The sequence below is a fragment of the Convolutriloba macropyga genome, chromosome 13 (genome assembly GCF_964194025.1).
Source record: "Convolutriloba macropyga chromosome 13, txConMacr16.3, whole genome shotgun sequence".
Classification (NCBI taxonomy): Eukaryota; Metazoa; Xenacoelomorpha; order Acoela; family Convolutidae; genus Convolutriloba; species Convolutriloba macropyga.
Genome location: NC_134480.1, coordinates 31,150,717 through 31,169,628, shown reverse-complemented (window position 1 = coordinate 31,169,628; position 18,912 = coordinate 31,150,717). Strand labels below are relative to the sequence as shown.

The window sequence follows — 18,912 nt, the reverse complement described above, 5'->3', positions numbered from 1 at the left end:
CAAAATACCCTTTTACTTCACTTTTGCTTTTATACAGACGTATATTTTATGCTTCTGGAAAAATGAAACAAAAACTGGCTTTCAAAATAATTCACTTTTATGAGTTTTGCTAAATGAAACTGTGGAGAGCTGGTTCTTTGGCTCACTGGTTAAAGCGCCTGTCTAGTAAACAGGAGATCGGTGGTTCAAATCTGCCCAGGACCTAAAGCTACGTCAAGTTTTTAGAAACCTAGCTTACGCTAACAACCTAATTGAATTAGAAAAATGTCCAGCTTCAATTTACCAATTTACCTCACTTTTGTTTCTATACAGATGCATATTTTATGCTTCTGGAGAAATGAAACCAAAAATGGCTTTCAAAATAATTCACTTTTATGAGTTTTGCTAACTGAAACTCTGAAGACATGGTTCTGTGGCTTAGTGGTTAAAGCGCCTGTCTTGTAAACAGGAGATCGGTGGTTCAAATCCAATCAGGACCTAAAACTATGCCGAATCTATTTTAAAACCAGGCTGCGCTAACAACCAAACTGCATTACAAAAAAATCGACTTCGAAAAAACAAATTACTTACTCTTCTTTATATACAGATCTATATCTTTTGCCTCTTGAAAAATAAAACAAAAACTGGCTTTCAAAAGTGTTCACTTTTATGATTTTTGCTAACTGAAATTTTAAGCCATTGTTCTGTGGCTTAGTGGTTAAAGCGCCTGTCTTCTAAACGTCAAGTTTTTCGAACACCTAACCTGCTCTTACAACCAAATTGCATTAGAAAAAATCTACTTCGAAAAACCAAATACTTCACTTTTGTTTATATAAAGACAAATATATTACGCTTCTCAAAAAATGAAACAAAAGTTTACTTTCATAAATTATGCTAACTGAAGTTTTGAAGTCATGGTTCTGTGGCTTAGTGTTCAAAGCGCCTGTCACGTAAACAGGACATGGGTGGTTAAATTTCTCCCAAGACCTAAATCTACGTCAAGTTTTTAGGAAACCTAGCTAACGCTATCAACCTAATTGAATTAGAAACATTTCCAGCTTCAAAATACCCTTTTACTTCACTTTTGCTTTTAAACAGACGTATATTTTAAGCTTCTGGAAAAATGAAACTAAAACTGGCTTTCAAAATAATTCACTTTTATGAGTTTTGCTAACTGAGACTGTGAAGAGATGGTTCTGTGGCTTTGTGGTTAAAGCGCCTCTCTAGTAAACAGGAGATCGGTGTTTCAAATCTGCCCAGGACCTAAATCTATGCCGAAGCTATTTTAAACCAGGCTGCGCTAACAACCAAACTGCATTACAACAAATCTACTTCGAAAAACGAAATTACTTACACTTGTGTATATACAGACCTATATCTTTTGCCTCTTGAAAAATAAAACAAAAACTGGCTCTCAAAAGTATTCATTTTTATGATTTTTGAAACTGTTAAGTCATTGTCCTGTGGCTCTGTGGTTAAAGCGCCTGTTACGTAAAGAGGAGATAATGGTTCAAATGCTCCCAGGACCTAAATCTACGTCAAATTATTATTGAAACTAAGCTCAAGCTAACAACCTGATTGAATTAGAAACATTTCCAGCTTCAAAATACCCGATTACTTCACTTTCTCTTTTATACAGACGTATATTTTACGCTTCTGGAAAAATGAACCCAAAAATGGCTTTAAAAAAATTCAGTTTATGAGTTTTGCTAACTTGAAATGTGAAGAGAGGGTTCTGTGGCTTAGTGGTTAAAGCGCGCGTCTATTAAACAGGAGATCGGTGGTTCAAATCTGCCCAGGACCTAAATCTACGTCAAGTTCTTAGGAAACCTAGCTTACGCTAACAACCTAACTGAATTAGAAACATTTCCAGCAGCAAAATACCCATTTACCTCACTTTTGTTTTTATACAGATGTATATTTTATTCTTCTGGAAAATTTAAACCAAAAAAGGTTTTCGAAATAATTCACTTTTATGACTTTTGCTTACTAAAACTCTCAAGACATGGTTCTGTGGCTTAGTGATTAAAGCTGGCTTGTAAAAGCGCCGGTCTTGTAAACAGTAGATCGGTGATTCAAATCCGCCCAGGACATGAAACTATGTCGAATCTAATTAAAACCCAGGCTGCGCTAACAACCAAACTGCAAAACAAAAAAATCTATTTCGAAAAACCAAATTACCTACAATTGTTTATATACAGACCTATATCTTTTGCCTCTTACGCTAACAACCTAATTGAATTAGAAACATTTCCAGCATCAAAATACCCATTTACCTCATTTTTGCTTTTATACAGATGTATATTTTATGCTTCTGGAAAAATGAACCCAAAACGGCTTTCAAAATAATTCACTTTTATGAGTTTTGCTAATTGAAACTCTGAAGACATGGTTCTGTGGCTTAGTGGGTAAAGCGCGTGTCTTGTAATCAGGAGCGCATTGCTTCAAATCGGCGCACGACTTAAAACTACGTCAACTTTTTTGAAAACCTAGCCTGCGCTAACAAGCAAATTACATTAGAAAACAAATCTACTTCAAAAAACCAAATTACTCCACTTTTGTTTATATAAAGACATGTATATTATGCTTCTCAAAAAATGAAACAAAAATTTACTTTCATAAACTATTCTGAAGTTTTGAAGTCATGGTTCTGTGGCTTAGTGTTCAAAGCGCCTGTCACGTAAACAGGACATGTGTGGTTTAATTTCTCCCAGGGCCTAAATCAACGTCAAGTTTTCAGGAAACCTAGCTAACGCTATCAACCTAATTGAATTAGAAACATTTCCAGCTTCAAAATACCCTTTTACTTCACTTCTGCTTTTATACAGCCGTATATTTCATGCTTCTGGAAAAATGAACCCAAAACAGCTTTCAAAATAATTCATTTTATGAGTTTTGCTAACTGGAACTGTGAAGAGATGGTTCTGTGGCTTAGTGGTTAAAGCACGTGTCTAGTAAGCAGGAGATTGTTGGTTCGAATCTGCCCAGGACCTAAATCTACGTCAAGTTTTTAGGAGACCTAGCTTATGCTAACAACTTAATTGAATTAGAAACATTTCCAGCTTCAAAATACCCATTTCACTTTTGCTTTTATACAGCAGTATATTTCATGCTTCTGGAAAAGTGAACCCAAAACAGCTTTCAAAATAATTCATTTTATGAGTTTTGTTAACTGGAACTGTTCAGAGATGGTTCTGTGGCTTAGTGGTAAAAGCACCTGTCTAGTAAACAGGAGACTGTTGGTTCAAAGCTGCCCAGGACCTAAATCAACGTCAAGTTTTTAGAAAACCTAGCTTACGCCAACAACCTAATTGAATTAGAAATATTTCCAGCTTCAAAATACCCATTTACCGCACTTTTGTTTTTATACAGATGTATATTTTATGCTTCTCGAAAAATGAAACCAATATTGGCTTTCAAAATAATTCACTTTTACGAGTTTTGCTAACTGAAACTCTGAAGACATGGTTCTGTGGCTTAGTGGGTAAAGCGCCTGTCTTGTAAACAGGAGCGCATTGTTTCAAATCGGCGCACGACTTAAAACTACGTCAACTTTTTTAAAAACCTAGCCTGCGCTAACAAGCAAATTACATAAAAAAACAAATCTACTTCAAAAAACCAAATTACTTCACTTTTGTTTATATAAAGACATGTATATTATGCTTCTCAAAAAATGAAACAAAAATTTACTTTCATAATCTATTCTGAAGTTTTGAAGTCATGGTTCTGTGGCTTAGTGTTCAAAGCGCCTGTCACGTAAACAGGACATGGGTGGTTCAATTTCTCCCAGGACCTAAATCTACGTCAAGTTTTCAGGAAACCTAGCTGACGCTATCAACCTAATTGAATTAGAAACATTTCCAGCTTCAAAAAACCCATTTCACTTTTGCTTTTATACAGCCGTATATTTCATGCTTCTGGAAAAATGAACCCAAAACAGCTTTCAAAATAATTCATTTTATGAGTTTTGCTAACTGGAACTGTGAAGAGATGGTTCTGTGGCTTAGTGGTTAAAGCACGTGTCTAGTAAGCAGGAGATTGTTGGTTCAAATCTGCCCAGGACCTAAATCTACGTCAAGTTTTTAGGAGACCTAGCTTAAGCTAACAACTTAATTGAATTAGAAACATTTCCAGCTTCAAGATACCCATTTCACTTTTGCTTTTATACAGCCGTATATTTCATGCTTCTGGAAAAATGAACCCAAAACAGCTTTCAAATTAATTCATTTTATGAGTTTTGCTAACTAGAACTGTTCACAGATGGTTCTGTGGCTTAGTGGTTAAAGCACCTGTCTAGTAAACAGGAGATTGTTGGTTCAAATCTACCCAGGACCTAAATCAACGTCAAGTTTTTAGAAAACCTAGCTTACGTTAACAACTTAATTGAATTAGAAACATTTCCAGCATCAAAATACCCCTTTACCTCACTTTTGCTTTTATACAGATGTATATTTTATGCTTCTGGAAAAATGAACCCAAAACGGTTTTCAAAATAATTCACTTTTATGAGTTTTGCTAATTGAAACTCTGAAGACATGGTTCTGTGGCTTAGTGGGTAAAGCGCCTGTCTTGTAAACAGGAGCGCATTGTTTCAAATCGGCGCACGACTTAAAACTACGTCAACTTTTTTAAAAACCTAGCCTGCGCTAACAAGCAAATTACATTAGAAAACAAATCTACTTCAAAAAACCAAATTACTTCACTTTTGTTTATATAAAGACATGTATATTATGCTTCTCAAAAAATGAAACAAAAGTTTAATTTCATAAACTATTCTGAAGTTTTGAAGTCATGGTTCTGTGGCTTAGTGTTCAAAATGCCTGTCACGTAAACAGTGCATGGGTGGTTCAATTTCTCCCAGGACCTAAATCTACGTCAAGTTTTCAGGAAACCTAGCTAACGCTATCAACCTAATTGAATTAGAAACATTTCCAGCTTCAAAAAACCCATTTCACTTTTGCTTTTATACAGCCGTATATTTCATGCTTCTGGAAAAATGAACCCAAAACAGCTTTCAAAATAATTCATTTTATGAGTTTTGCGAACTGGAACTGTTCACAGATGGTTCTGTGGCTTAGTGGTTAGAGCACCTGTCTAGTAAACAGGAGATTGTTGGTTCAAATCTACCCAGGACCTAAATCAACGTCAAGTTTTTAGAAAACCTAGCTTACGTTAACAACTTAATTGAATTAGAAACATTTCCAGCATCAAAATACCCCTTTACCTCACTTTTGCTTTTATACAGATGTATATTTTATGCTTCTGGAAAAATGAACCCAAAACGGCTTTCAAAATAATTCACTTTTATGAGTTTTGCTAATTGAAACTCTGAAGACATGGTTCTGTGGCTTAGTGGGTAAAGCGCCTGTCTTGTAAACAGGAGCGCATTGTTTCAAATCGGCGCACGACTTAAAACTACGTCAACTTTTTTAAAAACCTAGCCTGCGCTAACAAGCAAATTACATTAGAAAACAAATCTACTTCAAAAAACCAAATTACTTCACTTTTGTTTATATAAAGACATGTATATTATGCTTCTCAAAAAATGAAACAAAAATTTACTTTCATAAACTATTCTGAAGTTTTGAAGTCATGGTTCTGTGGCTTAGTGTTCAAAATGCCTGTCACGTAAACAGGGCATGGGTGGTTCAATTTCTCCCAGGACCTAAATCTACGTCAAGTTTTCAGGAAACCTAGCTAACGCTATCAACCTAATTGAATTAGAAACATTTCCAGCTTCAAAAAACCCATTTCACTTTTGCTTTTATACAGCCGTATATTTTATGATTCTGGAAAAATGAAACCAAAATTGGCTTTCAAAATAATTCACTTTTGTGACTTTTGCTAACTGAGACTGACAAGAGCTGGTTCTGTGGCTTAGTGGTTAAAGCGACTGGCTCGTAAACAGGAGATCGGTGGTTCAAATCTGCCCAGGACCTAAACATACGTCAAGTTTTTAGGAAACCTATTTTACGCTAACAACCTAATTGAATTAGAAATACTTCAAGCAGCAAAATACCCATTTACCTCACTTTCGTTTTTATACAGTTGTACATTTTATGCTTCCGGAAAAATGAAACCAAAAATAACTTTCAAAATATTTCACTTTTATGAGTTTTGCTAACCGAAACTCTGAAGACATGACTCTGTGGCTTAGTGGTTAAAGCGACCTTCTAGTAAACAAGAGCACGGTGGTTCAAATCGGCGCACGACTTAAAACTACGTCAACTTTTTTGGAAACCTAGCCTGCGCTAACAACCAAACTGCATTACAAAAAAATCTACTTCGAAAAACCAAATTATTTACTCTTGTTTATATACAGGACTATATCTTTTGCCTCTTGAAAAATAAAGCAAAAACTGGCTTTCAAAAGTATTCACTTGTATGATTTTTGCTAACTGAAACCATTAAGTCATTGTCCTGTGTTTAAAGCGCCTGTTACGTAAAGAGGAGATCGGTGGTTCAAATGCTCCCGGGACCTAAAGCTACGTCAAGTTTTTAGGAAACCTAGCTTACGCTAACAACCTTTTACCTCACTAGCTTACTCTAACAACCATTTACCTCACTTTCGCTTTTATACGGACGTATATTTTATGCTTCTGGAAAATGAACCCAAAATTGGCTTTCAAAATAATTCATTTTGAGTTCTGCGAACTGAAATTAAGAAGAGATGGTTCTGTGGCTGAGTGGTTAAAGCGCCTGACAAGTAACCGGGAGATCGGTGGTTCAATTCCACCCAGGACCTAAATCTACGTCAAGTTTCTGGGAAACCTAGCTCAAGCTAACAACCTAATTGAATTAGAAACAATTCCAGCTTCAAAATACCCATTTACCTCATTTTTGATTTATACAGATGTATATATTATACTTCTGGAAAAATGAAACCAAAATTGACTTTCAAAATAATTCACTTTTATGAGTTTTAATAACTGAAACTCTGAAGCCATGGTTCTTTGGCTTAGTGGTTAACGCGCCTGTCTTGTAAACAGGAGATCGGGGGTTCAAATCCACTCAGGACCTAATACTACGTCGAAGCTATTTCAAATCCAGGCTGCGCAAACAACCAAAGTGCATTACAAAAAAGTCTACACCGAAAAACCAAATTACTTACTCTTGTTTATATACAGACCTATATCTTTTGCCTCTTGAAAAATAAAACAAAAACTGGCTTTCAAAAGTATTAACTTTTATGATTTTTGCTAACTGAAACTTTTAAGCCATTGTTCTGTGGCTTAGTGGTTAAAGCGCCTGTTACGTAAAGAGGAGATCGGTGGTTCAAATCCAACTAGGACCTAAATCTACGTCAAGTTTTTGAGAAACCTAGCTTACGCTAACAACCTAAATGAATTAGAAATATTTCCTGCTTCAAAATACCCATTTACCTCAATTTTGTTTTAGACAGATGTATATTTTATGCTTCTGGAAAAATGAAACCAAAAATGGATTTAAAAATAATTCACTGTTATCAGTTTTGCTAACTGAAAATATGAAGAGATGGTTCTGTGGCTTCGTGGTTGAAGCGCCTGTTTTGTAAACAGGAGATCGGTGGTTTAAAGCGGCCCAGGACCTAAAACTGAGTCGAATTCATTTAAACCCAGACTGCGCTAATAACCAAACTGCATTACAAAAAAAATGTACTTCGAAAAACCAAATTACTTACTCTTGTTTATATACAGACCTATATCCTATGCCTCTTGAAAAATAGAACAGAAACTGGCTTTCAAAAGCATTCACTTTTGATTTTTGCTAACTGAAACTGTTAAGTCATTGTCCTGTGGCTCAGTGGTTAAAGCGCCTGTTACCTAAAGAGGAGATCGGTTGTTCAAATCCTCCCAGGCCCTAAACCTACGTCAAGTATTTGGGAAACTAAGCTCACGCTAACAACCTCAATGAATAAGAAACATTTTCAGCTTCAAATTAGCAATTTACTTCATTTTTGTTTATATACAGACGTATTTTTCAAGCTTCTGGAAAAATTCAACAAAAAGTAGCTCTCAAAGTATTCACTTTTATGAGTTTTGCTAACTGAGAGTGTAAAGACATCGTTCTGTGTATTAGTGGTTAAAGCGCCAGTCTCGTAAGCAGGAGATCGGTGCTTCCAATTCGCCCGGGACCTAAATCGACATCAACTTTTTCGGAAACCTAGCTTACGCCAACAACCTACTTGAATTAGAAATATTTCCAGCTTCAAAATACCCATTTACCGCACTTTTGTTTTTATACAGATGTATATTTTATGCTTCTCGAAAAATGAAAAACCAATATTGGCTTTCAAAATAATTCACTTTTATGAGTATTGCTAACTGAAACTCTGAAGCCATGGTTCTGTGGCTTAGTGGTTAAAGCGCCTGTCTTGTAAAAAGGAGAGCTGTTGTTCAAATCAGCCCAGGAACTAAAACTGCGTAGAATCTATTTAAAACCCAGGCTGCCTAACAACCAAACTGCATTACAAAAATTAAACTTCGAAAAACCAAAAGTACTTACTCTTGTTTATATACAGACCTATATCTTATGCCTCTGGAAAAATAAAACAAAAACTGACTTTCAAAAGTATTCACTTTTATGATTTTTCTAACTGAAACAGTTAATTCATTTTCCTGTGGCTTAGTGGTTAAAGCGCCTGTTACCTAATGGGGAGATCGGTGGTTCAAATGCCCCCAGGACCTAAATCTACGTCAAGTTTTTAGGAAACTAAACTCACGCTAACAACCTCAATGAATTAGAAACATTTTCAGCTTCAAAATAGCAATTTATTTCATTTTTGTTTATATACAGACGTATTTTTCAAGCTTCTGGAGAAATTCAACAAAAAGTAGCTCTGAAAGTATTCAGTTTTGTGAGTTTTGCTAACTGAGAGTGTAAAGACATCGTTCTGTGTATTAGTGGTTAAAGCGCCAGTCTCGTAAGCAGGAGATCGGTGCTTCCAATTCGCCCGGGACCTAAATCTACGTCAACTTTTTCGGAAACCTAGCTTACGCCAACAACCTAATTGAATTAGAAATATTTCCAGCTTCAAAATACCCATTTACCTCACTTTTGTTTTTATACAGATGTATATTTTATGCTTCTCGAAAAATGAAACCAATATTGGCTTTCAAAATAATTCACTTTTATGAGTCTTGCTAACTGAAACTCTGAAGCCATGGTTCTGTGGCTTAGTGGTAAAAGCGCCTGTCTTGTAAAAAGGAGAGCTGTTGTTCAAATCAGCCCAGGAACTAAAACTACGTAGAATCTATTTAAAACCCAGGCTGCCTAACAACCAAACTGCATTACAAAAATTAAACTTCGAATAACCAAAAGTACTTACTCTCGTTTATATACAGACCTATATCTTATGCCTCTGGAAAAATAAAACAAAAACTGACTTTCAAAAATATTCACTTTTATGATTTTTCTAACTGAAACAGTTAATTCATTTTCCTGTGGCTTAGTGGTTAAATCGCCTGTTACCTAAAGGGGAGATCGGTGGTTCAAATGCCCCCAGGACCTAAATCTGCGTCAAGTTTTTAGGAGACTAAGCTCACGCTAACAACCTCATTGAATTAGAAACATTTTCAGCTTCAAAATAGCAATTTATTTCATTTTTGTTTATATACAGCCGTATTTTCAAGCTTCTGGAGAAATTCAACAAAAAGTAGCTCTCAAAGTATTCACTTTTATGAGTTTTGCTAACTGAGAGTGTAAAGACATCGTTCTGTGTATTAGTGGTTAAAGCGCCAGTCTCGTAAGCAGGAGATCGGTGCTTCCAATTCGCCCGGGACCTAAATCTACGTCAACTTTTTCGGAAACCTGGCTTACGCCAACAATCTAATTGAATTAGAAATATTTCCAGCTTCCAAATACCCATTTACCTCACTTTTGTTTTTATACAGATGTATATTTTATGCTTCTCGAAAAATGAAACCAATAGTGGCTTTCAAAATAATTCACTTTTATGAGTCTTGCTAACTGAAACTCTGAAGCCATGGTTCTGTGGCTTAGTGGTTAAAGCGCCTGTCTTGTAAAAAGGAGAGCTGTTGTTCAAATCAGCCCAGGAACTAAAACTACGTAGAATCTATTTAAAACCCAGGCTGCCTAACAACCAAACTGCATTACACAAAATAAACTTCGAAAAACCAAAAGTACTTACTCTTGTTTATATACAGACCTATATCTTATGCCTCTGGAAAAATAAAACAAAAACTGACTTTCAAAAATATTCACTTTTATGATTTTTCTAACTGAAACAGTTAATTCATTTTCCTGTGGCTTAGTGGTTAAAGCGCCTGTTACCTAAAGGGGAGATCGGTGGTTCAAATGCCCCCAGGACCTAAATCTACGTCAAGTTTTTAGGAAACTAAGCTCACGCTAACAACCTAATTGAATTAGAAACATTTCTAGCTTCAAAATACCCATTTATCTCACTTTTGTTTTTATAAAGATGTATATTTTATGCTTCTGGAAAAATGAAACGAAAACTGGCTTTCAAAATAATTCACTTTTAAGAGTTTTGCTAACCGAAACTCTGAAGACATGGTTCTGTGGCTTAGTGGCTAAAGCGCCTGTCTTGTTAACAGGAGATCGGTGGTTCAAATCCGCCCAGGACCTAAAGCTACGTCAACTTTTTAAAAAACCTAGCTTACGCTAACAACCTAATTGAACTAGAAACAATTACAGCTTCAAAATACCCATTTCCTCAATTTTGTTTTATACAGATGTATATTTTATGCTTCTGGAAAAATGAAACCAGAATTGGCTTTCGCTTTCAAAATAATTCACTTTAATGAGTTTTGCTCACTGAAACTCTGAAGACATGCAATTTTGGCTTAGTGGTTAAAGCGCCTGTCTTAAAAACAGGGGAGCGGTGGTTCAAATCCGCCCAGGACCTAAAACTACGTCAAATTTTTAGGAAACTAAGCTCACGCAAACAACTTCAATGAATAAGAAACATTTTCAGCTTCAAATTAGCAATTTACTTCATTTTTGTTTATATACAGACGTATTTTTCAAGCTTCTGGAAAAATGCAACAAAAAGTAGCTCTCAAAGTATTTATTTTTATGAGTTTTGCTAACTGAGAGTGTAAAGACATGGTTCCGTGGCTTAGTGGTTAAAGCACCTGACTCGAAAACAGGAGACTGGCGTTTCAAATTCGCCCAGCACCAAAATCTACGTCAACTTTTTAAGAAACCTAGTTTACACTAACAACCTAATTGAATTAGAAATATTTCCAGCTTCAAAATACCCACTTACCTCACTTTTGTTTTAATACAGATGTATATTTTATGCTTCTCGAAAAATGAAACCAAAATTGGCTTTCAAACTAATTCACTTTTATGAGTTTTGCTAACTGAAACTCTCAAGCCATGGTTCTGTGGCTTAGTTTTTAAAGCGCCTGTCTTGTAAAAAGGAGAGCGGTTGTTCAAATCAGCCCAGGAACTAAAACTACGTAGAATCTATTTAAAACCCAGGCTTCCTAACAACCAAACTGCATTACAAAAAATACACTTCGAAAAACCAAAATTACATACTCTTGTTTATATACAGACCTATATCTTATGCCTCTGGAAAAATAAAACAAAAACTGACTTTCAAAAGTATTCACTTTTATGATTTTTCTAACTGAAACAGTTAAGTCATTTTCCTGTGGCTTAGTGGTTAAAGCGCCTGTTACCTAAAGGGGAGATCGGTGGTTCAAATGCCCCTAGGACCTAAATCTACGTCAAGTTATTAGGAAACTAAGCTCACGCTAACAACCTCAATGAGTTAGAAAAATTTTCAGCTTCAAAATAGCAATTTATTTCATTTTTGTTTATATACAGACGTATTTTTCAAGCTTCTGGAGAAATGAAACAAAAATTAGCTCTCAAAGTATTCACTTTTATGAGTTTGGCTAACTGAGAGTGTAAAGACATGTTTCTGTGTTTAAAGAATTTTTCTGTGGCCTAACAAATGTTTCTGTGGCTAAATGGTTAAAGCGCCTGTCTCGTAAACAGGAGCTCGGTGGTTCATATCCGCCCAGGACCTAAATCTCTGTCAACTTTTTAGGAAAACTAGCTTACGCTAACAACCTAATTGAATTAGAAACATGTCCAGCTTCAAAATACCCATTTATCTCACTTTTGTTTTTATAAAGATGTATATTTTATGATTCTGGAAAAATGAAACAAACATTCGCTTTCAAAATAAATCACTTTTATGAGTTTTGCTAACTGAAACTCTGAAGACATGGTTCTGTGGCTTAGTGGCTAAAGCGCCTGTCTTGTTAACAGGAGATCGGTGGTTCAAATCCGCCCAGGACCTAAAAGTACGTCGAATCTATTTAAAACCCAGGCTGCCTAACAACCAAACTGCATTATAAAAAAATCTACTTCTAAAAAGCAAAAATTACTTACTCTTGTTTATATACAGACCTATATCTTAAGCCTCTGGAAAAATAAAACAAAAATTGGCTTTCAAAAGTATTCACTTTTATGATTTTTTCTAGCTGAAAGAGTTAAGTCATTGTCCTGTGGCTAAGTGGTTAAAGCGCCTGTTACCTAAAGAGGAGATCGGTGGTTCAAATGCTCCCAGGATCTAAATCTACGTCAAGTTGTTAGAAAACTAAGCTCACGCTAACAACCTCAATGGATTAGAAACATTTTCAGCTTCAAAATAGCAATTTACTTCATTTTTGTTGATATACAGGAGTAATTTTCAAACTTCTGGAAAAATGAAACAAAAATTAGGTCTCAAAGTATTCACTTTTATGAGTTTTGCTAACTGAGAGTGTAAAGCCCTGGTTTTGTGGCTTAGTGGTTAAAGCACCTGTCTGGGAAAACAGAAGATCGGTGGTTCAAATCCGCCCCGGACCTGAATCTACGTCAAGTTTTTAGGAAACTAAGCGCACGCTAACAACCTTATGGAATTAGAAATACTTTCAGCTTCAAAAAAGCAATTTACTTTAATTTTGTTTATATACAGGAGTATTTTTCAAGCTTCTGGAAAAATGAAACAGCAATTAGCTCTCAAAGTATTCGATTTTATGAGTTTTGCTAACTGAGAGTGTAAAGACATGTTTATGTGGCTTGATGGTTAAAGCGCCTGTCTGGTAAACAGGAGCTGGGTGGTTCAAACCTGCCCTGGACCTAAATCTCTGTCAACTTTTTAGGAAAACTAGCTTACGCTAACAAGCTAATTGAATTAGAAACATTTCTAGCTTCAAAATACCCATTTACCTCACTTTTGTTTTTATACAGTTCATGTTACCTAAAGAGGTTCAAATGCTCCCAGGATCTAAATCTACGTCGAGTTGTTAGGAAACTAAGCTCACGCTAACAACCTCAATGAATTAGAAACCTTTTCAGCTTCAAAAAAGCAATTTACTGCATTTTTGTTGATATACAGGAGTATTTTTCAAGCTTCTGGAAAAATGAAACAAAAATTAGCTCTCAAAGTATTCACTTTTATGAGTTTTGCTAACTGAGAGTGTAAACACCTGGTTCTGTGGCTTAGTGGTTAAAGCACCTGTATGGAAAACCAGAAGATCGGTGGTTCAAATCCCACCAGGACCTGAATCTACGTCAAGTTTTTAGGAAACTAAGCTCACGTTAACAACCTAATGGAATTAGAAAAATTTTCAGATTCAAAATAGCAATTTATTTCATTTTTGATTATATACAGACGTATTTTTCAAGCTTCTGGAAAAATGCAACAAAAATTAGCTCTCAAAGTAATCATTTTCATGAGTTTTGCTAACTGGGAGTGTAAAGACATGTTTCTGTGGCTCAGTGGTTAAAGCGACTGTCTCGTAAACAGGAAGCCGGTGGTTCAAATCCGCCCAGGACCTAAGTATACGTCTACTTTCTCGGAAACCTACCTTACGCTAACAACCTAATTGAATTAAAAACATTTTCAGCTTCAAAGTACCCATTTACCTCAACTTTGTTTTATACAGATGTATATTTTATGCTTCTGGAAAAATGAAACCAAAATTGGCTCTCAAAATAGTTCACTTTTATGAGTTTTGCTAACTGCAACCCTGAATGCATTGTTCTGTGGCTTAGTGGTTAAAGCGCCTGTCTTGTAAACAGGAGATCGGTGGCTCAAATCCGCCCAGAAACTAAAACTACGTCGAAATTATTTAAAACCAAGGCTGCCTAACAACCAAACTGCATTATTAAAAAATCTACTTCGAAAAAGCAAAAATTACTTACTCTTGTTTATATACAGACCTATATCTTAAGCCTCTGGAAAAATAAAACAAAAATTGGCTTTCAAAAGTATTCACTTTTATGATTTTTTCTAGCTGAAAGAGTTAAGTCATTGTCCTGTGGCTTAGTGGTTAAAGCGCCTGTTACCTAAAGAGGAGATCGGTGGTTCAAATGCTCCCAGGATCTAAATCTACGTCAAGTTGTTAGAAAACTAAGCTCACGCTAACAACCTCAATGGATTAGAAACATTTTCAGCTTCAAAATAGCAATTTACTTCATTTTTGTTGATATACAGGAGTAATTTTCAAACTTCTGGAAAAATGAAACCAAAATTAGGTCTCAAAGTATTCACTTTTATGAGTTTTGCTAACTGAGAGTGTAAAGCCCTGGTTCTGTGGCTTAGTGGTTAAAGCACCTGTCTGGGAAAACAGAAGATCGGTGGTTCAAATCCGCCCCGGACCTGAATCTACGTCAAGTTTTTAGGAAACTAAGCGCACGCTAACAATCTTATGGAATTAGAAATACTTTCAGCTTCAAAAAAGCAATTTACTTTGATTTTGTTTATATACAGGAGTCTTTTTCAAGCTTCTGGAAAAATGAAACAGCAATTAGCTCTCAAAGTATTCGATTTTATGAGTTTTGCTAACTGAGAGTGTAAAGACATGTTTATGTGGCTTGATGGTTAAAGCGCCTGTCTGGTAAACAGGAGCTGGGTGGTTCAAATCTGCCCTGGACCTAAATCTCTGTCAACTTTTTAGGAAAACTAGCTTACGCTAACAAGCTAATTGAATTAGAAACATTTCTAGCTTCAAAATACCCATTTACCTCACTTTTGTTTTTATACAGTTCATGTTACCTAAAGAGGTTCAAATGCTCCCAGGATCTAAATCTACGTCGAGTTGTTAGGAAACTAAGCTCACGCTAACAACCTCAATGAATTAGAAACCTTTTCAGCTTCAAAAAAGCAATTTACTGCATTTTTGTTGATATACAGGAGTATTTTTCAAGCTTCTGGAAAAATGAAACAAAAATTAGCTCTCAAAGTATTCACTTTTATGAGTTTTGCTAACTGAGAGTGTAAACACCTGGTTCTGTGGCTTAGTGGTTAAATCACCTGTATGGAAAACCAGAAGATCGGTGGTTCAAATCCCACCAGGACCTGAATCTACGTCAAGTTTTTAGGAAACTAAGCTCACGTTAACAACCTAATGGAATTAGAAAAATTTTCAGATTCAAAATAGCAATTTATTTCATTTTTGATTATATACAGACGTATTTTTCAAGCTTCTGGAAAAATGCAACAAAAATTAGCTCTCAAAGTAATCATTTTTATGAGTTTTGCTAACTGAGAGTGTAAAGACATGTTTCTGTGGCTCAGTGGTTAAAGCGACTGTCTCGTAAACAGGAGGCCGGTGGTGCAAATCCGCCCAGGACCTAAGTATACGTCTACTTTCTCGAAACCTAGCTTACGCTAACAACCTAATTGAATTAAAAACATTTTCAGCTTCAAAATACCCATTTACCTCAACTTTGTTTTATACAGATGTATATTTTATGCTTCTGGAAAAATGAAACCAAAATTGGCTCTCAAAATAGTTCACTTTTATGAGTTTTGCTAACTGCAACCCTGAATGCATTTTTCTGTGGCTTAGTGGTTAAAGCGCCTGTCTTGTAAACAGGAGATCGGTGGCTCAAATCCGCCCAGAAACTAAAACTACGTCGAAATTATTTAAAACCCAGCCTGCGCTAATAACCAAATTGCGTTACAAAAAATCTACTTCGAAAAACCAAATTACTTACTCTTGTTTATATACGGACCTATATCCTATGCCTCTTGAAAAAAAAACAAAAACTGGCTTTCAAAAGAATTCACTTTTATGATTATTGCTAACTGAAACTGTTAAGTCATTGTCCTGTGGCTTAGTGGTTAAAGCGCCTGTTACCTAAAGAGGAGATCGGTGGATCAAATGCCCCAGGACTTAAATCTACGTCAAGTTTTTAGGAAACTAAGCTCACGCTAACAACCTCATTGAATTAGAAACATTTTCAGCTTCAAAATAGCAATTTACTTCATTTTTGTTTGTATACAGACGTATTTTTCAAGCTTCTGGAAAAATTCAACAAAATTAGCTCTCAAAGTATTCACCTTTATGAGTTTTGTTAACTGAGAGTGTAAAGACATGGTTCGGCGGCTTAGTGGTTAAAGCGCCTGTCTCGAAAGCAGGAGACCAGTGGTTCAAATTCGCCCAGCACCTAAATCTACGTCAACTTTTTAAAAAACCTAGTTTACGCTAACAACCTAATTAAATTAGAAACATTTCCAGCTTCAAAATACCCATTTACCTCACTTTTGTTTTTATACAGATGTATATTTTATGCTTCTGGAAAAATGAAACCAAAATTGGCTTTCAAAAGAATTCAATTTTTTGAGTTTTGCTAACTGAAACTCTCAAGACATGGTTCTGTGGCTTAGTAGTTAAAGCGAGTGTCTTGTAAACAGGAGATCGGTGGTTCAAATCCACCCAAGAGCTAAAACTACGTCGAATCTATTTAAAACCCAGGCTGCCTAACAACCAAACTGCATTACGAAAAATATCTACTTCGAAAAACCAAATTACTTACTCTTGTTTATATACAGACCTATATCCTATGCCTCTGGAAAAAAACAAAAACTGGCGTTCAAAAGTATTCACTTTTCTGATTATTGCTAACTGAAACTGTTAAGTCATTGTCCTGTGGCTTAGTGGTTAAAGCGCCTGTTACCTAAAGAGGAGATCGGTGGTTCAAATGCCCCAGGACCTAAATCTACGTCAAGTTTTTAGGAAACTAAGCTCACGGTAACAACCTAAATGAATTAGAAACACTTTCAACTTCAAAATAGCAATTTACTTCATCCTATATATTGAATGCATGACAGTTTATAAGGCACCGTGTTTAACGAAAGGCGAAAATGCATGTTTAAGAGGCCTCTGAAGAGCATGTTTAAGAACTATCGAAGAGCATGTTTAGGAGCTCTAGAGCAGCATGGTTAAGAGGGCAGATTGCGAGAGGTCAGTGACCGAAAAATTTGTTCTCGCAAGAGGTCTAGGTCCGAAAAAGCGCAGACTGCAAAAGAGTCAATGAACTAAATGCAAAAAGAGTTGATGACCAATAATCCAGCTGCCAAAAGTTCACACGCCGCACCAAAGAAACAGGGATGCAAGAAAAGTCATTCACCGAAAAAATGTCAATTAGGAATAGATCTAAAAAGAGCGTATTGCTATTTTTGGCATTTATTTGACTTCTTTTTATTTTGTCGGCAATATGTTGGTTGCGAACATATGAGGTTAATCTACTGTATTGAATTTCTCTCAAACAAAGTTTGTAGCAATAATTTTAGTCCTGTTGGTCTTTTTTGTGCGATTTTTCGCTTGACGGATTTTTTGTCTGACCCATTTGATTTTTCGTCCTTAAAAACGGGATAATCAGGTAGCGCCCAGCGTGCATTAATTTTCATTAGAGGCCCTTAGTCGCGTTTACTAGTCCCTCAAGTGCTTACTGTGGTGTAGCTACTGGGAAGGCCGTAGTTAAGGTTAGAAGTCATTTAAGGAGTTTTTGAGCCCAAAATTTAATTTTTCTTGTTTTTTCGTCATTTTTCGAATTTTTCTTGGACCATTCTACAATCGACGCTGGTTAAAGTTGATAACGGTCTAGCAAGACATAAGTGTTTTTATGGCCATTTTAACAGCTATTTGTTTTGGCACTCCAGTCAAAAACACGCAAATTTTTAATTTTCACAATTTTTTCAAGTTATTTGAAAGTTTTTTTTCAGCGCTAGGATGAGTTTTTTTAACCCCAGGTGTCAAGGAACCTCCTCTACGGTTTGATAATAGATTAATGCAATATTTCTAGTGGCAACGGAAATGTCTTCAGTGTTTTTACATCACAAAGTTTAACATTTTTCTGACAAAACTTGCAATTTTCTTTTGATATTTTATTGTTATTGTTCAAGTTTTTTTTCAGGTTTGCAATTTTTTTCAGGTTTGATTTTTTTCAGTTTTTAGGTTTCTCTAGCGTCAAGAGCCAACCAACTTCCTCTAGGGTTTGATAGGTTAATGCATAGTTTCTGGATGTAATTGAATGTTTTTCAAGATTTAAATCTCGAATTTTAGCGTCTTTTTGACAAAACTCGCAAAATTTTAATTTTTTTGATTTTTTGCATTATTCAAGTTTTTTTCAGGGGTCAGAAATCCTCCTTTTGGGTTTAATAAACAGTTACTGAAAAACTTTTATTGGCCATGGTGTAGTTTTCAACTTTTTAATATCACAAGTTTTAGCAATTTTTTTGATAGAGCTCTTTTGTCATTTTGTTAGGTTTGTCCAGCCTTAAGAGCCAAAGACCTTCCTCTAGGATGTGACAATAGCTTACTGCATGGTTTTTAGATGTAAGTTAATAAAAATTTTTTGAATCTTTGATTTTTTTCGGGCCCAGGGACCTCCTCAGGTTTGATAATAGGCTAACCACTCGAGCTTCTGCAATTCTTTGACCAAATTTAGTATCTTTTTAAGTTTTCGGAAAAATTAGTATGTTCCAAGTTTGTGGATCTTTATGAACCACTGAATCTATTTGAGGCTTGAAACGGGGATACTGGATAGTCTCTTGAGATCTTGAAATGGTTGTACGGTATTTAAAACACAAATTATAGCAAGATTTTGTTAAAATTTAGATTTCAAGTTTTTGAATATGTTCTTTTTCTGAGTTTAACGATCATTACTGGCCAACGA

General features: G+C 35.5%; 1 protein-coding gene and 11 non-coding genes across 13 annotated transcripts in view; 11 read left to right on the top strand and 1 right to left on the bottom strand.

The window, feature by feature from the left end:
• LOC142351908 (uncharacterized) overlaps window positions 1-18,912 on the bottom strand; it is a 438,132-nt gene that overhangs the window by 174,869 nt on the left and 244,351 nt on the right. The gene's annotated exons all lie outside the window — the stretch shown is intronic.
• Window positions 407-479, top strand: Trnat-ugu (transfer RNA threonine (anticodon UGU)). The gene has a single exon. It is a non-coding gene; the product is annotated as a tRNA-Thr (tRNA).
• Trnat-agu (transfer RNA threonine (anticodon AGU)) lies at window positions 4,242-4,314 on the top strand. The gene has a single exon. It is a non-coding gene; the product is annotated as a tRNA-Thr (tRNA).
• Window positions 5,043-5,115, top strand: Trnat-agu (transfer RNA threonine (anticodon AGU)). The gene has a single exon. It is a non-coding gene; the product is annotated as a tRNA-Thr (tRNA).
• On the top strand, window positions 5,846-5,918 carry Trnat-cgu (transfer RNA threonine (anticodon CGU)). Its single transcript has one exon. It is a non-coding gene; the product is annotated as a tRNA-Thr (tRNA).
• Window positions 6,652-6,724, top strand: Trnat-agu (transfer RNA threonine (anticodon AGU)). The gene has a single exon. It is a non-coding gene; the product is annotated as a tRNA-Thr (tRNA).
• Trnat-ugu (transfer RNA threonine (anticodon UGU)) lies at window positions 10,494-10,566 on the top strand. Its single transcript has one exon. It is a non-coding gene; the product is annotated as a tRNA-Thr (tRNA).
• On the top strand, window positions 12,187-12,259 carry Trnat-ugu (transfer RNA threonine (anticodon UGU)). Its single transcript has one exon. It is a non-coding gene; the product is annotated as a tRNA-Thr (tRNA).
• On the top strand, window positions 13,712-13,784 carry Trnat-cgu (transfer RNA threonine (anticodon CGU)). Its single transcript has one exon. It is a non-coding gene; the product is annotated as a tRNA-Thr (tRNA).
• On the top strand, window positions 13,988-14,059 carry Trnat-ugu (transfer RNA threonine (anticodon UGU)). The gene has a single exon. It is a non-coding gene; the product is annotated as a tRNA-Thr (tRNA).
• On the top strand, window positions 15,512-15,584 carry Trnat-cgu (transfer RNA threonine (anticodon CGU)). Its single transcript has one exon. It is a non-coding gene; the product is annotated as a tRNA-Thr (tRNA).
• On the top strand, window positions 15,786-15,858 carry Trnat-ugu (transfer RNA threonine (anticodon UGU)). The gene has a single exon. It is a non-coding gene; the product is annotated as a tRNA-Thr (tRNA).